The sequence below is a fragment of the Mirounga angustirostris genome, unplaced genomic scaffold, assembly GCF_029215605.1.
Source record: "Mirounga angustirostris isolate CCGP_5_RB_7025 unplaced genomic scaffold, mMirAng1.0.hap1 SCAF_12, whole genome shotgun sequence".
In the NCBI taxonomy this organism is placed as follows: Eukaryota; Metazoa; Chordata; class Mammalia; order Carnivora; family Phocidae; genus Mirounga; species Mirounga angustirostris.
In genome coordinates, this window is record NW_026991720.1 from 68,698,477 (window position 1) to 68,706,928 (window position 8,452).

The following is an 8,452-nucleotide window of genomic DNA, read 5'->3' on the forward strand; positions in this document are numbered from 1 at the left end:
TTGCCTAATTTTTAATTTTATTTCCTTTTCTTTTTTAAAAAAGTAATCTCCACACTCAGCCTGGGGCTTGAACTCATGATCCGGAGATCAAGAGTCACATGCTTTACCCACTGAGCCAGCCAAGCACCCCTTTTGTCCAATCTTTTAGATAATAAAGGACCTAGTCAAGAACTGTGAGGGGTCTGAGATTTTATCCTATTTGCAAGCAAAAGAAGTTACCTGCAGTGGATTCATGGATGCCAGAAGACGACGCAAGATGCCCGGGTCAGAAGCAAAAAGAAATGTATTATTTACCGCATAGCAAGCCGCATGAGCACAAGCATATTTGGTGCCAGTTCTTCAAACCACAATTTCTACACAGTGAGATGAAGGAGGACAGGTGACACCTGCACAGCAGTGGGTTGCATTCTAGGAGAGGAACTCGGAGCTTAGGTAATACACACTGCGCATGCCTGACGCCCAGCTCAGGCGGGAGATCTGTCTCTACCTTCCAAGGCCAGACGCAAAACTGAGCTTTGCTCTGGAAGCAAATCAATGTATCATCCGAGGCTGTTTGCTGTATAAACATGCTTGGAAAGATAATTCAGAACAAAGGCATTCACATGTACTCATAAGACACACAGATATGTGAGAGACCATTGGAGGATTGTCTCCTAACATTAGCAATTAGAATGTTAAAGCTAATTCAAGAAACATTTTGAGAAACGATCTATTTATAGGCACTTGAGGAAAGGAAGGTTAGAATAAAATTGCTAGGTTACTTCACAGTAAGACACAAAAAAATACAACAAAATTTTGGAAGTTAACTTTTCTATCATACATAAATCTATAAGATAATATGCATTTCAAATCAAATGGTAAGAATACTAAAACACAGGTAAAAGTGCCAGTTTAATTTTAACCTCATTTTTTAAATTAAAGATCCAGGGGCGCCTGGGTGGCTCAGTCGTTGGGCGGCTGCCTTCGGCTCAGGTCATGATCTCAGGGTCCTGGGATCGAGTCCCGAATCGGGCTCCCTGCTCAGCGGGAAGCCTGCTTCTCCCTCTTCCACTCCCCCTGCTTGTGTTCCTTCTCTCGCTGTGTCTCTCTCTGTCAAATAAATAAAATCTTAAAAAAAAAAAATTAAATAAAGATCCAGTATGACATTAAAAATATATCTGTATTCTCTTGGCTTTAATTCCAAGTTTTGGATAATTTTTCATAAACTGTGAACATAACATAATTTGATATCCTTGCATGGATACTGAGAATATACTTACCTTCACTGTTCACACAGTAAACATCTTCCCATCCTTCAAAATCGTACCTGAAACTGTTAGCAAAGACTAATGTCCACAGTTGTCATGGTAATATTCAGAGTAAAATGTAATATTATCTAGAACACCGAGATCCAATTTTCTTTGATAAGTTTGCTCATATCCCAGAAGAAGACAAACAGCATGTCTCCTATCGGGGATTTATCAACTATATGAATATTTTCGAAGAACAAATTTTTGCTTTGTAAATTTTCTCTATTGTTGGTCATTATCAATTTTATTGATCTCTGCTCTCATCTTGTTTCTTTTGTTTGATTTACTTTGGATTCAATTTTTGTTTTAAGGCTTCTGAGGTAGAAACTTAGATCAATATTGTTAAATGTTTCTGCATGTCTAATATAAACATCTAGAATGATAGATTCCCCTCTAAACATTGCTCTAGGTGTATGTTGCATATTTTGTTATTTTGTTATTTTCTTTTTTTCTTTTTTTAAGTAGGCACCATGCCCAGTGTGGAGCCCAACACAGGGCTTGAACTCACAACCCTGAGATCAAGACCTGAGCTGAGATCAGGAGTTGGACGCTTAACTGACTGAACCATCCACGCGCCCCATACATCTTGCATATTTTGATAAGAAGTCTTTTCATTATTATTTAGCTCAAAATATTTTAGGTTTTATTGTGATTTCTTCTTTGACCCAGGTTTATTTAGAAGTGTAATTTCCAAATACTTGGAGAGTTCCTAGGTATTTTTTGTTAGTATATTCTGCCTTTAATCAACCTTGTTGAGGTATAATTTTTGTACCAAAAACTGCACTCAATTCAAGTATACAATTTGATAACTTTTAACAGATATACAACTCTCATGATATCACTGCCAATCAACATACTGAATTTTTCCATCAACCCCCAAATTTCCTCATGCTCCTTTGCAATTTATTACCTCCCTGCAATAGATAGGTTAAAATTATTTAAAAGGCCTACTAAGTAGACAATAATAAAAAAAACTTAGTGTGGGATATTAATATCATATAATGTAGACCTCAAAAAAGGAAATATTACCCAGAATAGAGAAAGATAAATGATGATCATCCAAACAAACACGGAACATTCTCCTAACAGACATACTATAGGTCATATAAGAAATCTCAAAAAGTTAAGAAAAAACGAAATCATACAAAATGAAAAAGAGAAATACAACCCTTGACAATCAGGAGAGATAGCCTAGCATGTTTTCTGCGGAAAAACAGAATAGATTTGTTGTAAAGTTCAGTTTGTTCCAGAATATTAAAGAACATAATGAAGTGTAAAACTTGATTGTGTATAGCAAGTTATAGAAGTTTTGATGAAAGTGAATTTTATTTGCCATGCTTTATAATATCTGAGTCTGAAAGAAAACAGACAACATATGTTAAAATTTTGGCAAAATTCCTTAATTTTGATGTGTTTATTTATAAGTATATGTTAATACGCTTTATTGCCAAAGACTAAATTAAAGCAATACTGGAATTTTATTTTCTCCCTGTGAAAATATAAACTGAGTTTGAAATATTTAGTCTGCTTTGAACAAGCGTAATAAGTTCCTGACAATTTTGTAACCTTCTTCTGTTTTTAGTGCATATTGTTGTCACTTTGATTTATGTGTACTTAAGGTATAACTTGTCATTGGTCACAGGTAATTGTGTTTCTGTCTCAATCAAATGACCAAATCTTTTCTTATAATTCTTTATTTTGCTTCCTTGAGATCAGATCCTAAATTCAGGAAAATAAAATTTTTAGGATGTCTTTTCATTTTTTTTATTGTGATAAAATATACATAAAAGGTACCATCGTAACCATTTTTAAGTGTACAGTTCCGTAGCATTAAGTACAGTAAGTACTTTGACACTGCAACCAACGCCACCATCCATCTCCAGAACCTCTTCATCTTCCCCACCTGAAACTTCATACCCGTTAAACAATATCTCCTTCCCCTGCAGCTCCTGGCAACCATAATTCTGTTCTCTGTCTTTATGAATTTGACTACTCTAAACAGCTCATGTAAGTGGAATCATGTAGTAGTTCTCATATTATGACTTACTTTTCTCACTTAAAATGTCTTCAAGGTTCATCCATGTGGAGCATGTGTCAGAATTTTCTTGCTTTTTAATGCTGAATAATATTCCACCTCATGTACATTCCATGTTTTGTTTATGCCCTTCATCCTTCAATGAACACATGGATTGCTTTCACTAATGCTGCTATGAACATGGGTGTACAGATATCTTTTCAAGACCTTGCTTTGAAATCTTCGGGGTATATATTGAGCAGTGGAATTACTGGATCATATGGTAATTCTATGTTTAATTTTTTTTTAGGAACCACCATACCAGTCTTTGTAGTGGCTGCACCATTTTATATTTGCACCAGGAACATCAAGTGTTCCACTTTCTCCACATCCTTGCCCACACTTGTTACTTTCTGTTTTTTTAAAACAGTTATCCTAATGGTTGGGAAATGATATCCCATTGTAGTTTTAATTTGCATGTTTCTCCAATGATTAGTGATTTGAACATTTTATCTGTGCTTATTGGCCATTTGTATATTTTCTTTAGAGAATTGTCAATTCAATTTCTTTTCCCATTTTTAAATCTGGTTATCTTTTTTGTTGAATAGTAGGAGTTCTTTATATATTTCCGTGTTCTAAGCCTTAGTTAGATATATGATCTGCAAATATTTCCTCCCATTTCATGGGTTTCCTTTTCACTCTGTTGACAGTGTGTTTTGATACACAAAAGTTTTAAATTTTGATATAGTCCAATTTATTTTTTCTTTCATTGTCTATGCTTTTAGTGTCATATCCAAGCAACCACGGTGCCAAATCCAATGTCTTGAAGCTTTTTTCATATGTTTTCTTTTAACAGTTTTGATTCACTTTAAGTTAATCTCTTGTATATGATATAATGTTAGAGTCCAACTTCATTCTTTGTATGAGAATATTTGCTGAAAAAACATGGAATGCTTTACAAATTTGCATGTCATACCTGTGCAGAAGCCATGCTATCTTCTCTAACATCATCCCAATTTTGGTACATGTGCTGCCAAAACAAGCACTCGATGTCTTTTTAAATTAAAATTAAAATTATCTTTGAGATTTCTCAACAAGCCCCTGGAAAATCACAATGATTTATACATTTACCTTATAAAAAGAGAGATGCCAGAAATATTTTACATTGCCCCGCTATAATTTATATTTCTGAATTAGCTTGTCACTATTATAAGAAATTCATGGGGAAAATTGTCAAATGAAAGGATAATTTTGTACAGATAAAATGTTATTCATATAAAATTTTCTGATTGTACATTGTATAAAACAAATTGACAGGCTCAAGAGATCTGTTAATGCTTTCATCGTCCGTGATATGGTCTTATCTGTGGAAAAATTCTGATAAAATTGTTATGAAAGAGTTATATATTATAGTGCAATGGAAAAGTTTACTCTCCTCAATTTTGATGTTGTTCATTACTATAATAAATCAATCTTATCATTTAGTCATACCAAGAAGCAGGCAGTTCTGCTTCTTTGGTGGTTATAATACAAAAACTATTCTTTACCAGATCCAGGAGCTATATTCTTAAATAGTTCTTCAAGAGACAGACTTCAAAAACTTAATTTGTAAACCATGTAATGAGAAATGAGAAAACAATTTGTAATCCATGTATTGTGACATAATTACTGTACCCCAAAGAAATTACTTTATTTGTGGAAAGATCTTCAGAAATAGCCTGGAAACACTGCTTTTGCCTCATCAATGGAAAAAAAATTTTTAAACAAACAAGTTCAGTTTTTGAAGAATATGCTAAAATTGCAAGGTCGTGAAAGGTGTTTTTGCTCTTTTTGATGTATAACATGGAGTTACACATTAATATGTATCTTTAACATATATTCAGTTCCAAAATAAAACATATTTCATTGTAAGTATTATTCTTTACAAAGTAGGCTTTGTCTTACATAATTCAAAGGAAATTAAGCATCTTTGTTTTCTTACTGAATAAAGAGTCTAAAGTTATCCTTACATGTTTTTAAATTATTAGATATTATAATTTTAAATATTTTAACATTAAAATTATTATTTAAATAAATATTAGATTTTATTTTTTGTTGATATGCTAATACAAAAATTTTTCACTTAGGCTCACTTTTTTATTATATATCATACAAAAATGGACAAAATACTTTTTTAAAATGTGGAGAGTTCATAAGTAAAAGATTAGAAAATGTTGGGCTGGGGCACCTGGGTAGCTCAGTCAGTTAAGCGTCTGCCTCCGGCTCAGGTCATGATCCCAGGGTCCTGGGATCAAGTCCCGCATCAGGCTTCTTGCTCAGCAGGGAGTCTGCTTCTCCCTCTGCCCCTCCCCCTGCTCATTCTCTCTCTCTCTCAAGTAAATAAATAAAATCTTAAAAAAAAAAAAAAAGAAAATGGTTGACTATGTGATTATATACTAGTTTATAGATAATTTTCTTAATGAAAGCTAATAATAGGTCTATGTTAGTTAAAACATAATTTTGTAATAACTCAATAAAAAGGGAAAAATTTTAATAGATATATACATAAATCCTAGTTGTGTTTAGGCATTCATAAGAATCATATCTGTGGGGCGCCTGGGTGGCTCAGTCGGTTGAGCGACTGCCTTCGGCTCAGGTCATGATCCCAGGGTCCTGGGATCGAGTCCCACATCGGGCTCCCTGCTCTGCGGGGAGCCTGCTTCTCCCTCTCCCACTCCCCCTGTTTGTGTTCCCTCTCTCGCTGTGTCTCTCTCTGTCAAATAAATAAATAAAATCTTAAAAAAAAAAAAAGAATCATATCTGTGTTAAAGTACCATTTAAAAATATTGAAGCTGCTCAATTTAAAATTGTTACTGAATTTTAAAATTGTTTTAGAAGAGTATTTTGACATTTTATCCATTTTATAAGGCAGCTAGATAAAAAGGACATTCTTAAAAATGCTTACATAGTAACAATTTGGCAGCTAAAAATGGAAACATATATAGCCTTTGTAGTTTCAACTTAAATAGGGACAGGATAAACCCTCTTTCTTTTTCTCTAGTCTGTGGTCCTTGTAAATTAAAATATTTTGCTAATGGCAAATTTAACATGCCTGAGGCTTTCAAGACTCAAGTACACACAAGTACTGATCCCAAACCTGGGTGTTCCTGCTTTTATTCAGCAAACTTTTTTTTTTTTAAAGATTTTATTTATTATTTGACAGAGAGAGAATGAGAGAGAGAGAGCGCACATGAGAGGGGGGAGGGTCAGAGGGAGAAGCAGACTCCCTGCCGAGCAGGGAGCCCGATGCGGGACTCGATCCCGGGACTCCAGGATCATGACCTGAGCCGAAGGCAGTCGCTCAACCGACTGAGCCACCCAGGCGCCCTATTCAGCAAACATTTATATTATCAGTTAGACTGCTACTAGAGTGACCTAATGAGATGATGAGGATCCAGATCAGGCAAAAGGAACAGAAAAGACAGGTTTAAAATATATTTGAGGTAGAATGTATAGAATATGGAGACTGATTAGAATTAAACAAGAAAAGGAAGTTTGAGATTTTCAAAGAGGACATAATCATGATTCTCATACAAGAGTAAATTGGACACCTGCCAAAGATTTTATTTCATTCATTAATTAATGAGGAAGTCATCGATGTTACAATGGATTCAAATGAGATTTAAAGAATCACACATATATAAAGATTAAGTATGTTAAAATTAATTTGCAAATAGTTCCAAAACTGACTTATTCCACGGGAGGTAGAGAGAAATCAGTTGTGTTAACCCCAGACAAAATCCATATGCAAGATTTTGGACAGCAATCATTTGCATAGCTATTAGTTATCTATACCTTATAAGAATTGTAAAAGAGCTCAAAGACAATGAGAAGTACAGAGAACCTATAGAATTGGATACTAGTAATGGTGTGCTTAGACAACTGTTTAATTTTCCATTGAAAACATCCAGTAGACCTTTTGGTCCATTTCAAAAGATAAAAGATAAGGAGTTTAATTTTTAAATTTTCGAGTTCATGTTTTTTTTTTCAGAGACTTAAAGACAAGTGCTCTCTCTATTTGGCATTTGGTAATTGGTGTTACTTTTCCAGGGAAGAGTGATAACAAGGCTCATAAGAGTCTTGAGAAGGTTTATTGATCTGAATCTACGAGAAGGAACACAGTAAAACATTGTTAAGAAAATGGGCTCTCAAGTTACATTGCCAAAGTTCACATTCTGACTTCATTACTAACTAGCTACTGACCTTGGGCAAGTTATTTACTTTCTCTATAACTCAGTTTCTTCATTGCTAAAATGAGAATAACAGGATTTAATTTATAGGACTGTTGAGAGGATTTCATTAGATAGTAAATGTCATGTACCCGACACACGGTAAGCACTCAGTAAATGCTATCTATGAGCAGCCTGAGAGAAAGGCTACTAATATCGCTGGTCTTCTTATAAAGAGTACATTTGGATAGAAGCTTGAATAAATTCACAAACCTTTCCCTGATAACAGCATGTTCCAGTTCTCTGGAATTTCCATTCGCACATATCCTCAGCCTATCACTTTCAGAGCCAACCCTGTAAGATGCAGGGGAGAGCGTCATCACGAGGGGTGGAAGGAGCTGCCCCACTGCCACCATGGAAATCTCATCCCTTCATCACTTACGCCCTCTCGGCATCCTTCATCCCATGGCACTCACCTGTCAGCAGTGGGTATATTCTAGACAAATACAAACTCTGACACTGTGGCGCCAACAGGATCGCTAGGTATCTTCCCCACGGCAAGTACTTATCAATCAAATAAGTTAGTTTTAATCGGGTAAAAATTTCCAAAATTACATAAACCCTACATGTCAACCAGGGAAAATAAACATTCTAAAACAAAAATAAGACATATTAGTAGGAAATGCTGAATGACAGACGGCTTGGATAAATCCTATTGCTAAAAAATAAAGGTAAAGGAACACTCAACAAAGCAGTTTTATCCATGTACCCCAGCCACTTAAGGAATCTGCAATTCCTTTTCTTTTTTTAAGCTTGTTTTGTTTTTTGTGTTTTTTTTTTTTTTTGTCAGAGAGAGCACGAACAGGGGGAGCAGCATGCAGAGGCAGAAGCAGCCTCCCCTGCTGAGCAAGGAGACTCGCTCCCAGGACCCCAGAATCATG

At 35.0% G+C, this 8,452-nt stretch overlaps 1 non-coding gene across 1 annotated transcript; it reads right to left on the reverse strand.

Annotated features, from left to right (window-relative positions):
• Positions 1-4,242: 4,242 nt before the first annotated feature.
• LOC123836181 (U6 spliceosomal RNA) lies at positions 4,243-4,349 on the reverse strand. Its single transcript, XR_006788881.1, has one exon. It is a non-coding gene; the product is annotated as a U6 spliceosomal RNA (small nuclear RNA).
• Between the last annotated feature and the right edge of the window lie 4,103 nt (positions 4,350-8,452).